The sequence below is a fragment of the Paramisgurnus dabryanus genome, chromosome 7 (genome assembly GCF_030506205.2).
Source record: "Paramisgurnus dabryanus chromosome 7, PD_genome_1.1, whole genome shotgun sequence".
NCBI classification, from domain to species: Eukaryota; Metazoa; Chordata; class Actinopteri; order Cypriniformes; family Cobitidae; genus Paramisgurnus; species Paramisgurnus dabryanus.
Window position 1 is genome coordinate 14,120,012 of NC_133343.1, and position 17,425 is coordinate 14,137,436.

Consider the following 17,425-nt stretch of genomic DNA (forward strand, 5'->3'; position numbering starts at 1 on the left):
ACAAGGCCACCTAGTGGTCACGAGATTTGAAAAGTGACTGTTTTTGTTTTTATACTGCAAAATTGAGTCTAAAATCATGAAATTGCTATTGTTAGATTCCTTGAGGCATGCCGAGTCAAACGATACCAAAATGTTTTCGGATGGCCATTTTCAATTACAAAGCATACCAACTTTTTCAAACTCCTCCTACAGCTTTCATTTGATTGGCTTGGATTTGGTACACACAATCTAGACTCTAGACAAAAAGTCATAAAAAGATTTTGATAGACCAATCAGTTATTGTATAGCGTATTTCCAGTGGTTCAGTGGTTAGTGTAGGTTGTCTACAAGGTTGGTGGTTCAAACCCCAGCTCCACCTGAACAAGTGTTGAGGTATCCTTGAGCGAGACATCTACACCCCAACTGCTCCTGATGAGCTGGATGGCTCTCACATGGCTGACAGTGTATGAATAGGTGAATGTTTCACAACTTGTAAATGTCATGAACTGAGGGTGCATGGAATATTTTGTCACAGAGCCACCTATTTCATCAGCATTTTTTTGAAAGCCCTTGTAAACTTTTCAGTGCCCCCTAGTGGTTAAGAGTTTTGAGGCTTTATCTCCAGATCGCTTTATTGTGTGTACACCATATTTGGTGGGTGTCATCACAATTATGACCTGAGGCACCATCTATTGTTTTGGTGCAGTGCCCCCAGTGGTCAAGTCATTTGAGGCTATATCTCAACATTGCTTAATCATATGTATATAAAATTTGGTGGGTGTCATCACAATCATGACCCGCGTCACCATCTATTGTTTCGGTGCAGCGCCACCAAGATAAAGAAGATTTGAAAAATTGCAATTTTTGCCTTAATCTACTGAAAACTTAGATTTAAAATCAAGACAGTCATTATTGATACTTCATTCTGTGCCCTTTTTGGCTTGACCCCGGCATCGCTGCTTTAGAGCTATATTTATTATTATTAGGGGTCAAGCCCCGAAGGGGCGAAGACCCCTATTGTATTTGTTAGTTTTCTTATTATTATTAGGGGTCAAGCCCCGAAGGGGCGAAGACCCCTATTGTATTTGTTAGTTTTCTTATTAGGGGTCAAGCCCCGAAGGGGCGTAGAACCCTATTGTTATTGTTAGTTTTCTTATTATTATTATTATTATTAGGGGTCAAGCCCCGAAGGGGCGTAGAACCCTATTGTTATTGTTAGTTTTCTTATTATTAGGGGTCAAGCCCCGAAGGGGCGTAGAACCCTATTGTTATTGTTAGTTTTCTTATTATTATTATTATTATTATTAGGGGTCAAGGCCCGAAGGGGCGTAGAACCCTATTGTTATTGTTAGTTTTCTTATTATTAGGGGTCAAGCCCCGAAGGGGCGTAGAACCCTATTGTTATTGTTAGTTTTCTTATTATTATTATTATTATTATTATTATTATTATTATTTTTCTTCCTCGTTCTTCCGCCGAAAGTCAATGGCAGCCCATAGAATCGTACATAGGAAAGTTATGAATTTTGGCACACATGTAGAGGACAGTCTCAGAAGTTACTATAGCAACATTGGTGTGTCTGACTCAAACCCTCTAGCGCCACCAACAGTCCAAAAATCCACTTATGTTCATGCTCATAACTTCTGACCCATGAGGCCTAGAAACTAAATTCTTGTTTCTTCTGAATCCTTGGCTCATGATGATTCAAATGCACACTATGATGTCATTTGTGTCATGCACATCTTTCCGCCATTTTGAATTTTTCGTAAAACCTACTTTTTCGAACTCCTCCTAGACCGTTTGTCCGATTTGCATGTCCTTTGGTATGTAGCATCTAGAGACACCCAAGACAAAAAGTTATCAAAAGCTTTTTGATAGACCAATGCGGTCTCATATAAATTGACAACATATATGGCGGCGAGCACGCCAAAACGGACGTGAGGCCTTATCTTCGCAAAACTTTATTGTATCGACACGAAACTTGGTATATGTCATTACAGTCATTACATGAGGGTGCCTGCAACGTTTCGTCACAGCGCCACCTAGTGGTCACGAGATTCGAAAAATGCCTATTTTCGCTTATAACTACTTCAAACTTGAGTCTAAAATCATGAAATGGTCTTGTTAGATTCCTTGAGGCATGCCGAGTCAAACGATACCAAACGGTTTTCGGTCGGCCATTTTGGGTGTCGGCCATTTTGAATTTTCTCATTAAGTTCAGTATTTCACAAACAGAATGGCGTATCGCTACGAAATTTGGCATGGTTCATCAGTGACATGTTCTGAGCGCACCTATAAATCTTTAGGACGGCGCCACCTAGTGGTCAGGATATGTACATTTTTTTTTAAAATCTTTATGTCATTTGATTAAATTGCCACTATGACATAAGACTTCACTCTATTGATTCCTTGGCTCATGCTGAGTCCGACTGTACCAAATATGTCTGAGTCAAACCTACTTCCTGTCGGCCATTTTGAATTATATTAAACACCTACTTTTTTGAACTCCTCCTAGAGCGCTCGTGTGATTGGCTTGATTTTTGGTATGCATCATCTAGAGACACTCTAGACAAAAAGTTATCAAAAGATTTTCGTTAGACCTATCCGTTCTCGTAAAACGCATCAAAGAATGCGAGGGCGAGCACGCCAAAATGTGTTTGAGCCTGTATCTTCGCAAAACTTTTGCGTATTAATATGAGACTTGGTATATGTCATAACAGTGATGACCTGAGGGTGCATGCACCATTTCGTCACACTGCCCCCTACTGGTCACGAGATATAAAAAATGTCTATTTTTGCTTATAACTACTGCAAATTTGAATGTAAAATAATGAGACTGGTCTTGTTAGATTTCGTGAGGAATGGCGAGTCAAACGATACCAAATGTTTTTTGGTCGGCCATTTTGTGTGTCGGCCATTTTGAATTTTTCTTTAAGTTCAAGTATTTCAGAAACGCAATTGCATATTTTTATGAAACTTGGTATGGTTCATCAGCAACATGTTCTGGAAGGACTTGTAAACTTTCCGGTGCCCCCTAGTGGTCAAGAGATTTGAAGCTATATCTCTGCATCTCTTTATCGTATTTAAACCAAATTTGGTGGGTGTCATCACAATCAAGACCTGAGTCACAATTTATTTTTTGGTCAGTGCCCCCTAGTGGTCAAGTCATTTAAGGCTATATCTCTGCATCTCTTTATTGTATTTACACCAAATTTGGTGGGTGTCATCACAATCAAGACCTGAGTCACAATTTATTTTTTGGTCAGTGCCCCCTAGTGGTCAAGTCATTTAAGGCTATATCTCTGCATCTCTTTATTGTATTTACACCAAATTTGGTGGGTGTCATTACAATCAAGACCTGAGTCACAATTTATTTTTTGGTCAGTGCCCCCTAGTGGTCAAGTCATTTAAGGCTATATCTCCGTATCGCTTTATTGTTTTTACACTAAATTTGGTATGTGTCATCACAGTCATGACCTGAGGCACCATCTATTCTTTCGGCACAGTGCCACCTAGTGGTCTCAAGATACGAAACAATTGCTTTTTTTCATAAAACTAATGCAAACTTAGATCTTAAATCATGACAGTCATCACGTATGAATCATTTTTTGCCATGTTTGGCTTGACCCCGGTATCGCTGCTTGCAGCTATATTTATTATTATTATTATTATTATTTTTCTTCCTCGTTCTTCCGCCGAAAGTCAATGGCAGCCCATAGAATCGTACATAGGAAAGTTATGAATTTTGGCACACATGTAGAGGACAGTCTCAGAAGTTACTATAGCAACATTGGTGTGTCTGACTCAAACCCTCTAGCGCCACCAACAGTCCAAAAATCCACTTATGTTCATGCTCATAACTTCTGACCCATGAGGCCTAGAAACTAAATTCTTGTTTCTTCTGAATCCTTGGCTCATGATGATTCAAATGCACACTTTGATGTCATTTGTGTCATGCACATCTTTCCGCCATTTTGAATTTTTCGTAAAACCTACTTTTTCGAACTCCTCCTAGACCGTTTGTCCGATTTGCATGTCCTTTGGTATGTAGCATCTAGAGACACCCAAGACAAAAAGTTATCAAAAGCTTTTTGATAGACCAATGCGGTCTCATATAAATTGACAACATATATGGCGGCGAGCACGCCAAAACGGACGTGAGGCCTTATCTTCGCAAAACTTTATTGTATCGACACGAAACTTGGTATATGTCATTACAGTCATTACATGAGGGTGCCTGCAACGTTTCGTCACAGCGCCACCTAGTGGTCACGAGATTCGAAAAATGCCTATTTTCGCTTATAACTACTTCAAACTTGAGTCTAAAATCATGAAATGGTCTTGTTAGATTCCTTGAGGCATGCCGAGTCAAACGATACCAAACGGTTTTCGGTCGGCCATTTTGGGTGTCGGCCATTTTGAATTTTCTCATTAAGTTCAGTATTTCACAAACAGAATGGCGTATCGCTACGAAATTTGGCATGGTTCATCAGTGACATGTTCTGAGCGCACCTATAAATCTTTAGGACGGCGCCACCTAGTGGTCAGGATATGTACATTTATTTTTAAAATCTTTATGTCATTTGATTAAATTGCCACTATGACATAAGACTTCACTCTATTGATTCCTTGGCTCATGCTGAGTCAGACTGTACCAAATATGTCTGAGTCAAACCTACTTCCTGTCGGCCATTTTGAATTATATTAAACACCTACTTTTTCGAACTCCTCCTAGAGCGCTCGTGTGATTGGCTTGATTTTTGGTATGCATCATCTAGAGACACTCTAGACAAAAAGTTATCAAAAGATTTTCGTTAGACCTATCCGTTCTCGTAAAACGCATCAAAGAATGCGAGGGCGAGCACGCCAAAATGTGTTTGAGCCTGTATCTTCGCAAAACTTTTGCGTATTAATATGAGACTTGGTATATGTCATAACAGTGATGACCTGAGGGTGCATGCACCATTTCGTCACACTGCCCCCTACTGGTCACGAGATATAAAAAATGTCTATTTTTGCTTATAACTACTGCAAATTTGAATGTAAAATAATGAGACTGGTCTTGTTAGATTTCGTGAGGAATGGCGAGTCAAACGATACCAAATGTTTTTTGGTCGGCCATTTTGTGTGTCGGCCATTTTGAATTTTTCTTTAAGTTCAAGTATTTCAGAAACGCAATTGCATATTGTTATGAAACTTGGTATGGTTCATCAGCAACATGTTCTGGAAGGACTTGTAAACTTTCCGGTGCCCCCTAGTGGTCAAGAGATTTGAAGCTATATCTCTGCATCTCTTTATCGTATTTAAACCAAATTTGGTGGGTGTCATCACAATCAAGACCTGAGTCACAATTTATTTTTTGGTCAGTGCCCCCTAGTGGTCAAGTCATTTAAGGCTATATCTCTGCATCTCTTTATTGTATTTACACCAAATTTGGTGGGTGTCATCACAATCAAGACCTGAGTCACAATTTATTTTTTGGTCAGTGCCCCCTAGTGGTCAAGTCATTTAAGGCTATATCTCCGTATCGCTTTATTGTTTTTACACTAAATTTGGTATGTGTCATCACAGTCATGACCTGAGGCACCATCTATTCTTTCGGCACAGTGCCACCTAGTGGTCTCAAGATACGAAACAATTGCTTTTTTCATAAAACTAATGCAAACTTAGATCTTAAATCATGACAGTCATCACGTATGAATCATTTTTTGCCATGTTTGGCTTGACCCCGGTATCGCTGCTTGCAGCTATATTTAGGGGTCAAGCCCAGAATGGGCGAAGACCCCTATTGTATCCGTTAGTTTTCTTTTTATTAGGGGTCAAGCCCCGAAGGGGCGAAGACCCCTATTGTATTTGTTAGTTTTCTTATTATTATTATAATAATTATTCTGCTTCTTCTTCTTCTTCTTCTTCTTCTTCCGCCATTGCGGTCTATGGCAGCCCATAGAACCGTACGTAGGAAAGTTATGAAATTTGGCACACTGATAAAGGACAGTCCAATGTGTCCCCACAGCAAATTTGGAGTCTCTATCTCTAACCCGCTAGCGCCACCAACAGTCCAAAGTTGAACTTATGTTTTTGCTTATAACTTCTGATCCGTAAGTCCTAGAAACAAAATACTTGTTTCCTCTGATTCCTTGGCTCAAGACGATTCGATTGGACCCTATGACGTCATTTTCCGTCATGAAAATTTTTCCGCCATTTTGAATTATTCGTAAAACCTACTTTTGCGAACTCGTCCTAGAGTTTTTAACCGATTGCCGCGAAAATTGGTATGTAGCATCTAGAGACCCTCACGGCAAAAAGTTATTAAAAGAATTTTGATAAACCAATCCGTTGTCGTATAGCGTGTCAACAAATTTTACATAAAGCGCAAAAAAACTGATTTTAGGCTTTATCTTCGCCAAACTTAGGCCTATTGACACGACACTTGGTACTTGTGATGCCAGTCATGAACTGAGTGTGCATGCACAGTTTCGTCGCAGCACCACCTAGTGGCCAGACAGATGATTTATACACCTATAACTTTGGCTGCGATCAACGTATTTTGACGGGACTTAATTTTTAGGAGTCCTGAGTAGTCGCCGAGTCCAACGATACCAAACATGCCAGATTTCGCTTTACGGTTAGCCCTGCGCAGCAAAACAGCACTTAAAAAACACGCGCGAATATCTCCGCGAGCGTTATTCCGATCGACTCGAAAACACCATAGGAAGAACATTGCATTACCTTCTGAACAAAAAGTTCTATTGGCGTTATATTAAAATTTTCATCAGAAATGGCCGAAAATTGCAAAAAACGAAAAATTACCTTTAGATTTTGTGGTTTTTACACTTAAATGGTTATAACTTCGCAACGAAAAGAGATTTTTTCACCAGATTTGATACGCTGATGTATGAGCAGAGTCTGAGGCCACACAAAAAAATTGGTATGCCTGAACCACTAGGTGGCCCTATAATTGAACAAAATCTTTCATATCAAGCAAGCCCTATGGTCATACAACTATTTCTTCACTAAACTAAAGTGTATAGTCATGAAACTAGCTAGATGTAACACAGTTATGAACTGAGGTTGCATGCACAACTTTGTCATTGCGCCACCTAGTGGTTTTGAGATAGAAATATGGTATTTTTGCCTAAAACTACTCCAACAGTACATCTTAAATCTTAGGTCATCATGTATTATTCTTTCATGGCTTGGAGATCATTGGTGCATGCCAATTAACTCCTTAGCAACCAATTAGGATACCTTATCAACCCTTTTTACAAGAGCTATATCTCTGCATCAGAACATCGTAGAGACATGGAGGTGGTCTCTTTTGACTCATTAACACCACTGTAACATTTTGTGGGCTGAGAATTGCCATTGCAAGCACCACTCACATTTTCTTCAGTGTTCTAGTTGTCAATGCTCCTCGAGAAGAGAGGGAGAGATGACACTGAATGAAAACACAGCTTTTTGCTGATAACTGTTATATTATTTAGTCTGATGACAAGAAATTTTCCCAGGTTCTTTAAACTGCTCATCCGAATTCAACTTTACTGTCTTATGTGCCCTTTTTGGCTTGACCCCGGCATTGCTGCTTGCAGCTATATTTATTATAATAATTATTATTATTCCTCCGCCATTGCGGTCTATGGCAGCCCATAGAACCGTACGTAGGAAAGTTATGAAATTTGGCACACTGATAAAGGACAGTCCAAATATTATCCACAGCAAATTTGGAGTCTCTATCTCAAACCCGCTAGCGCCACCAACAGTCCAAAGTTGCACTTATGTTTTTGCTTATAACTTTTGATCCGTAAGTCCTAGAAACAAAATTCTTGTTTCCTCTGATTCCTTGGCTCAAGACGATTCGATTTGACCCTATAACGTCATTTTCCGTCATGAAAAATTTTCCGCCATTTAGAATTATTCGTAAAACCTACTTTTGCGAACTCGTCCTAGAGCTTTTACCCGATTGCCACGAAAATTGGTATGTAGCATCTAGAGACCCTCACGGCAAAAAGTTATCAAAAGAATTTCGATAAACCAATCCGTTGTCGTATAGCGCGTCCACAAATTTTACGTAGAGCGCAAAAAAACAGATTTTAGGCTGTATCTTCGTCAAATTTAGGCCTATTGACACGACACTTGGTACTTGTGATGCCAGTCAGGAACTGAGTGTGCATGCACAGTTTCGTCGCAGCGCCACCTAGTGGCCAGACAGATATTTTTTACACCTATAACTTTGGCTGTGATCAACGTATTTTGACGGGACTTGATTTTTAGGAGTCCTGAATAGTCGCCGAGTCCAACGATACCAAACATGCCAGATTTCGCCTTACGGTTAGCCCTGCGCAGCAAAACAGCACTTAAAAAACATGCGCGAATATCTCCGCGAGCGTTATTCCGATCGACTCGAAAACACCATAGGAAGAACATTGCATTACCTTCTGAACAAAAAGTTCTATTGGCGTTATATTAAAATTTTCATCAGAAATGGCCGAAAATGGCAAAAAACGAAAAATTACCTTCTACAATTTGTGTTTTTATACATAAATGGTTATAACTTCGCAACGAAAAGACATTTTTTCACCAGATTTGATACGCTGATGTATGAGCAGAGTCTGAGGCCACACAAAAAAATTGGTATGCCTGAACCACTAGGTGGCCCTATAATTGAACAAAATCTTTCATATCAAGCAAGCCCTATGGTCATACAACTATTTCTTCACTAAACTAAAGTGTATAGTCATAAAACTAGCTAGATGTAACACAGTTATGAACTGAGGTTGCATGCACAACTATGTCATTGCGCCACCTAGTGGTTTTGAGATAGAAATATGGTATTTTTGCCTAAAACTACTCCAACAGTACATCTAAAATCTTGGGTCATCATGTATTATTCCTTTCATGGCTTGGAGATCATTGGTGCATGCCAATTAACTCCTTAGCAACCAATTAGGATACCTTATCAATCCTTTTTACAAGAGCTATATCTCTGCATCAGAACATCGTAGAGACATGGGGGTGGTCTCTTTTGACTCATTAACACCACTGTAACATTTTGTGAGCTGAGAATTGCCACTGCAAGCACCACTTACATTTTCTTCAGTGTTCTAGTTGTCAATGCTCCTCGAGAAGAGAGGGAGAGATGACACTGAATGAAAACACAGCTTTTTTGCTGATAACTGTTATATTATTTAGTCTGAAATCAAGAGATTTTCCCAGGTTCTTTAAACTGCTCATCCGAATTCAACTTTACTTTCTTATGTGCCCTTTTTGGCTTGACCCCGGCATTGCTGCTTGCAGCTATATTGGCAATTGTTTCTGTTAGTAAATTTTTCTTCTTCCGCCATTGCGGTCTATGGCAGCCCATAGAACCGTACGTAGGAAAGTTATGAAATTTGGCACACTGATAGAGGACAGTCCAAATAATATCCACAGCAAATTTGGAGTCTCTATCTCAAGCCCACTAGCGCCACCAACAGTCCAAAGTTGCACTTACGTTTTGTCTTATAACTTCTGAACCGTAAGTCCCAGAAATGAAATTCTTGTTTCCTCTGATTCCTTGGCTCAAGACGATTCGATAGGACCCTATGACGTCATTTTCCGTCATGAAAATTTTTCCGCCATTTTGAATTATTCGTTAAACCTACTTTTGCGAACTCGTCCTAGAGTTTTTGCCCGTTTGCCTCAAATATCGGTATGCAGCATCTAGAGACACTCAAGGCAAAAAGTTATTAAAAGAATTTTGATAAACCAATCCGTTGTCGTATAGCGCGTCAACGAATTTTAGGTAGAGCGCACAATAACAGATTTTAGGCTGTATCTTCGCCAAACTTAGGCCTATTGACACGACACTTGGTACTTGAGATGCCAGTCAGGAACTGAGGGTGCATGCACAGTTTCGTTGCAGCGCCACCTAGTGGCCAGACGAATGTTCTATACGCCTATAACTTTGGCTGCGATAAAAGTATTTTCACGGGACTTGAATTTTTGGAGTCCTGAGTAGTGGTCGAGTCCAACGATACCAAACATGCCAGGTTTCGTCATACGGTTAGCCCTGTGCAGCAAAATAGCACTTAAAAAACATGTGCGAATATCTCTGCGAGCGTTATTCCGATCGACTCGAAAACACCATAGGAAGAACATTGCATTACCTTCTGAACAAAAAGTTCTATTGGCGTTATATTAAAATTTTCATCAGAAATGGCCGAAAAATGCAAAAAACGAAAAATTACCTTTAAATTTTGCATTTTTTACACATAAATGGTTATAACTTCGCAACAAAAAGAGATTTTTTCATCAGATTTGAAACGCTGATGTACGACCACAGTCTGAGGCTACACAAAAAAAATTTATGCTTGCACCACTAGTTGGCCTTATAATTGAACAAAACATTTGAAATCAAGCCACCCTATGGTAATACAACTGTTTCTTCACTAAACTAAAGTGTATAGTCATAAAACTAGCTAGATGTAACACAGTTATGACCGGAGGTTGCATGCACAATTTTGTCATTGCGCCACCTACTGGTTTTGAGATAGAAATATGGAATTTTTTGCCTAAAACTACTGCAACAACACATCTAAAACCATGAGTCATCATGGATTATTCCTTTCATGGCTTTGACTATAATCACTTGTGGTTGCCAATTCACTCCCTAGCAACCAATGAGAATACCTTATCAACCGTTTTTGCAAGAGCTATATCTCTGCGTCAGAACATTGTAGAGACATGGGGGTGGGCTCTTTTGACTCATTAACACCACTGTAACATTTTGTGAGCTGAGTATTGCCACTGCAAGCACCACTCATTTTTACTTCAGTGTTCTAGTTATCAACCCTCGTTGAAAGAGAGGGAGAATTGTCACTAAATGAGAACACAGCTTTTTTGCTGATAACTGTTATATTGTTTTGTCTGAAATCAAGAGATTTTCCTAGGTTTTTTAAACTGCTCATCCGAAGTCATCTTTACTTTCTGCTGTGCCTTTTTGGCTTGACCCCGGTGATTGCTGCTTGCAGCTATATTTATTATTATTTTTCTTCCTCGTTCTTCCGCCGAAAGTCAATGGCAGCCCATAGAACCGTACGTAGGAAAGTTATGAAATTTGGCACACTGACAAAGGACAGTCCAATGTGTCCCCACAGCAAATTTGGAGTCTCTATCTCTAACCCTCTAGCGCCACCAACAGTCCAAAGTTGCACTTATGTTTTTGCTTATAACTTCTGATCCGTAGGTCCTAGAAACGAAATTCTTGTTTCGTCTGATTCTTTGGCTCAAGACGATTCGAATAGACCATATGACGTCATTTTCCGTCATGAAAATTTTTCCGCCATTTTGAATTATTCGTAAAACCTACTTTTGCGAACTCGTCCTAGAGCTTTTACCCGATTTCCACGAAAATTGGTATGTAGCATCTAGAGACCCTCACGGCAAAAAGTTATCAAAAGAATTTCGATAAACCAATCCGTTGTCGTATAGCGCGTCCACAAATTTTACGCAGAGCGCAAAAAAACTGATTTTAGGCTGTATCTTCGTCAAACTTAGGCCTATTGACACGACACTTGGTACTTGTGATGCCAGTCAGGAACTGAGTGTGCATGCACAGTTTCGTCGCAGCGCCACCTAGTGGCCAGACAGATGTTTTTTACACCTATAACTTTGGCTGTGATCAACGTATTTTGACGGGACTTGATTTTTAGGAGTCCTGAATAGTCGCCGAGTCCAACGATACCAAACATGCCAGATTTCGCCTTACGGTTAGCCCTGCGCAGCAAAACAGCACTTAAAAAACATGCGCGAATATCTCCGCGAGCGTTATTCCGATCGACTCGAAAACACCATAGGAAGAACATTGCATTACCTTCTGAACAAAAAGTTCTATTGGCGTTATATTAAAATTTTCATCAGAAATGGCCGAAAATTGCAAAAAACGAAAAATTACCTTTTACAATTTGTGTTTTTGTACATAAATGGTTATAACTTCGCAACGAAAATAATTTTTTTCACCAGATTTGATACGCTGATGTATGAGCAGAGTCTGAGGCCACACAAAAAAATTGGAATGCCTGAACCACTAGGTGGCCCTATAATTGAACAAAATCTTTCATATAAAGCAAGCCCTATGGTCATACAACTATTTCTTCACTAAACTAAAGTGTATAGTCATAAAACTAGCTAGATGTAACACAGTTATGAACTGAGGTTGTATGCACAACTTTGTCATTGCGCCACCTAGTGGTTTTGAGATAGAAATATGGTATTTTTGCCTAAAACTACTCCAACAGTACATCTAAAATCTTGGGTCATCATGTATTATTCCTTTCATGGCTTGGAGATCATTGGTGCATGCCAATTAACTCCTTAGCAACCAATTAGGATACCTTATCAATCCTTTTTACAAGAGCTGCATCAGAACATCGTAGAGACATGGGGGTGGTCTCTTTTGACTCATTAACACCACTGTAACATTTTGTGAGCTGAGAATTGCCACTGCAAGCACCACTCACATTTTCTTCAGTGTTCTAGTTGTCAATGCTCCTCGAGAAAAGAGGGAGAGATGACACTGAATGAAAACACAGCTTTTTTGCTGATAACTGTTATATTATTTAGTCTGAAATCAAGAGATTTTCCCAGGTTCTTTAAACTGCTCATCCGAATTCAACTTTACTTTCTTATGTGCCCTTTTTGGCTTGACCCCGGCATTGCTGCTTGCAGCTATATTTAGGGGTCAAGCCACGAAGTGGCGTAGACACCTATTGTTATTGTTAGTTTTCTTATTATTATTCATCCTAGTTCTTCCGCCATTGAAGTCAATGGCAGCCCATAGAACCGTACGTAGGAAAGTTATGTAATTTGGCACACATGTAGAGGACAGTCTTAGAAGTTACTATAGCAACATTGGTGTGTCTAACTCAAACCCTCTAGCGCCACCAACAGTCCAAAAATCCACTTATGTTCATTCTCATAACTTCTGACCCGTGAGTCCTAGACAATAAATTCTTGTTTCCTCTGAATCCTTGGCTCATGATGATTCAATTGCACACATTGATGTCATTTGTGTCATGCACATCTTTCCGCCATTTTGAATTTTCCGTAAAACCTACTTTTTCGAACTCCTCCTAGAGCGTTTGTCCGATTTGCATGTCATTTGGTATGTAGCATCTAGAGACACCCCAGACAAAAAGTTATCAAAAGCTTTTTGATAGACCAATGCGTTCTCGTATACAGTGACAACATATAAGGCGGCTAGCACGCCAAAACGGACGTGAGGCCGTATCTTCGCAAAACTTTTGTGTATCGACACGAAACTTGGTATATGTCATTACAGTCATGACCTGAGGGTGCCTGCAACGTTTCGTCTCAGCGCCACCTAGTGGTCACGAGATTCGAAAAATGCTTATTTTTGCTTATAACTACTTCAAACTTGAGTCTAAAATCATGAAGGTGGTTTTGTTAGATTCCTTGAGGCATGCCGAGTCAAACGATAACAAACGGTTTTCGGTCGGCCATTTTGGGTGTCGGCCATTTTGAATTTTCTCATTAAGTTCAGTATTTCACAAACAAAATGGCGTATCGCTACGAAATTTGGCATGGTTCATCAGTGACATGTTCTGAGCGCACCTATAAATCTTTAGGACAGCGCCACCTAGTGGTCAGGATATGTAAATAAATTGTTTAAAATCTTTATAGCATTTGATTCATTTGCCACACTGACATGAGACTTCACTCTATTGATTCCTTGGCTCGTGCTAAGTCCGACGGTACCAAATATGTCTGAGTCAAACCTACTTCCTGTCGGCCATTTTGAATTATATTGAACACCTACTTTTTCGAACTCCTCCTAGAGCGCTTGTTTGATTGGCTTGATTTTTGGTACGCATCATCTAGAGACACTCTAGACAAAAAGTTATCAAAAGCTTTTCGGTAGACCTATTCGTTGTCGTATAACACATCAAAGAATGCGAGGGCGAGCACGCCAAAATGTGTTTGAGCCTGTATCTTCGCAAAACTTTTGCGTATTGATATGAGACCTGGTATATGTCATAACAGTGATGACGTAAGGGTGCATGCAACGTTTCGTCACAGCGCCCCCTAGTGGTCACGAGATATAAAAATTTCTATTTTTGCTTATAACTACTGCAAACTTAAATGTAAAATTATGAGAGTAGTCTTGTTAGATTTCGTGAGGCATGCCGAGTCAAACGATACCAAATGGTTTTTGGTCGGCCATTTTGTGTGTCGGCCATTTTGAGTTTTTTTTAAGTTCAAGCATTTCAGAAACGCAATTGCGTATTGTTATGAAACTTGGTATGGTTCATCAGCAACATGTTCTGAGAGGGCTTGTAAACTTTTTGGCGCCCCCTAGTGGTCAAGAGATTTGAAGCTATATCTCTGCATCTCTTTATCGTATTTACACCAAATTTGGTGGGTGTCATCACAATCATGACCTGAGTCACCATCTATTGTTTTGGTCAGTGCCCCCTAGTGGTCAAGTCATTTAAGGCTATATCTCCGTATCGCTTTATCGTATTTACACTAAATTTGGTATGTGTCATCACAGTCATGGCCTGAGGCACCATCTATTGTTTTGGCACAGTGCCACCTAGTGGTCTCAAGATACAAAAAATTGCAATTTTTTCCCTAAAACTAATGCAAACTTAGATCTTGAATCATGACCGTCATCACGTATGAATCATTTTTGCCATGTTTGGCTTGACCCCGGTATCGCTGCTTGCAGCTATATTTATTATTATTAGGGGTCAAGCCACGAAGTGGCGTAGACACCTATTGTATCTGTTAGTTTTCTTATTATTATTCATCCTAGTTCTTCCGCCATTGAAGTCAATGGCAGCCCATAGAACCGTACATAGGAAAGTTATGAAATTTGGCACACATGTAGAGGACAGTCTCAGAAGTTACTATAGCAACATTGGTGTGTCTGACTCAAACCCTCTAGCGCCACCAGCAGTCCAAAAATCCACTTAGGTTCATGCTCATAACTTTTGACCCGTGAGTCCTAGAAACTAAATTCTTGTTTCCTCTGAATCCTTTGCTCATGATGATTCAATTGCACACATTGATGTCATTTGTGTCATGCACATATTTCCGCCATTTTGAATTTTCCGTAAAACCTACTTTTTCGAACTCCTCCTAGAGCGTTCGTCCGATTTGCATGTCCTTTGGTATGTATCATCTAGAGACACCCCAGACAAAAAGTTATCAAAAGCTTTTTGATAGACCAATGCGTTCTCGTATAAATTGACAACATATATGGCGGCGAGCACGCCAAAACGGACGTGAGGCCTTATCTTCGCAAAACTTTATTGTATCGACACGAAACTTGGTATATGTCATTACAGTCATGACCTGAGGGTGCCTGCAACGTTTCGTCACAGCGCCACCTAGTGGTCACGAGATTCGAAAAATGCCTATTTTCGCTTATAACTACTTCAAACTTGAGTCTAAAATCATGAAGGTGGTCTTGTTAGATTCCTTGAGGCATGCCGAGTCAAACGATACCAAACGGTTTTTGGTCGGCCATTTTGGGTGTCGGCCATTTTGAATTTTCTCATTAAGTTCAGTATTTCACAAACAGAATGGCGTATCGCTACGAAATTTGGCATGGTTCATCAGTGACATGTTCTGAGCGCACCTATAAATCTTTAGGACGGCGCCACCTAGTGGTCAGGATATGTAAAACAATTTTTTAAAATCTTTATATCATTTGATTAAATTGCCACTATGACATAAGACTTCACTCTATTGATTCCTTGGCTCATGCTGAGTCCGACTGTACCAAATATGTCTGAGTCAAACCTACTTCCTGTCGGCCATTTTGATTTATATTGAACAGCTACTTTTTCGAACTCCTCCTAGAGCGCTCGTGTGATTGGCTTGATTTTTGGTATGCATCATCTATAGACACTCTAGACAAAAAGTTATCAAAAGAGTTTCGGTAGACCTATCCGTTGTCGTATAACGCATCAAAGAATGCGAGAGCGAGCACGCCAAAATGTGTTTGAGCCTGTATCTTCGCAAAATTTATGCGTATTAATATGAGACTTGGTATACGTCATAACAGTGATGACCTGAGGGTGAATGCACCATTTCGTCACACTGCCCCCTACTGGTCACGAGATATAAAAAATGTCTATTTTTGCTTATAACTACTGCAAATTTGAATGTAAAATTATGAGACTGGTCTTGTTAGATTTCGTGAGGCATGCCGAGTCAAACGATACCAAATGGTTTTTGGTCGGCATTTTGTGTGTCGGCCATTTTGAATTTTTCTTTAAGTTTAAGTATTTCAGAAATGCAATTGCGTATTGTTATGAAACTTGGTATGGTTCATCAGCAACATGTTCTGGGAGGACTTGTAAACTTTTCGGTGCCCCCTAGTGGTCAAGAGATTTGAAGCTATATCTCTGCATCTCTTTATCGTATTTACACCAAATTTGGTGGGTGTCATCACAAACAAGACCTGAGTCACAATTTATTTTTTGGTCAGTGCCCCCTAGTGGTCAAGTCATTTAAGGCTATATCTCTGCATCTCTTTATTGTATTCACACCAAATTTGGTGGGTGTCATCACAATCAAGACCTGAGTCACAATTTATTTTTTGGTCAGTGCCCCCTAGTGGTCAAGTCATTTAAGGCTATATCTCCGTATCGCTTTATTGTATTTACACCAAATTTGGTGGGTGTCATCACAGTCATGACCTGAGGCACCATCTATTCCTTCGGCACAGTGCCACCTAGTGGTCTCAAGATACGAAAAAATTGCTTTTTTTCATAAAACTAATGCAAACTTAGATGTTAAATCATGGCAGTCATCACGTATGAATCATTTTTTGCCATGTTTGGCTTGACCCCGGTATCGCTGCTTGCAGCTATATTGGCAATTGTTTCTGTTAATACATTTTTCTTCTTCCGCCATTGCGGTCTATGGCAGCCCATAGAACCGTACGTAGGAAAGTTATGAAATTCGGCACACTGACAGAGGACAGTCCAAATAATATCCACTGCAATTTTGGAGTCTCTATCTCAAACCCGCTAGCGCCACCAACAGTCTAAAGTTGCACTTACGTTTTTGCCTTTAACTTCTGACCCGTAAGTCCTAGAAACGAAATTCTTGTGTCCTTTGATTCCTTGGCTGAAGACGAATCGACAAGACCCTATGACGTCATTTTCCGTCATGAAAATTTTTCCGCCATTTTGAATTATTCGTAAAACCTACTTTTGCGAACTCGTCCTAGAGTTTTTACCCGATTGCCGCGAAAATTGGTATGTAGCATCTAGAGACCCTCTCGGCAAAAAGTTATTAAAAGAATTTTGATAAATCAATCCATTGTTGTATAGCTCGTCAACAAATTTTACGTAGAGCGCAAAAAAACAGATTTTAGGCTGTATCTTCGTCAAACTTAGGCCTATTGACACGACACTTGGTACTTGTGATGCC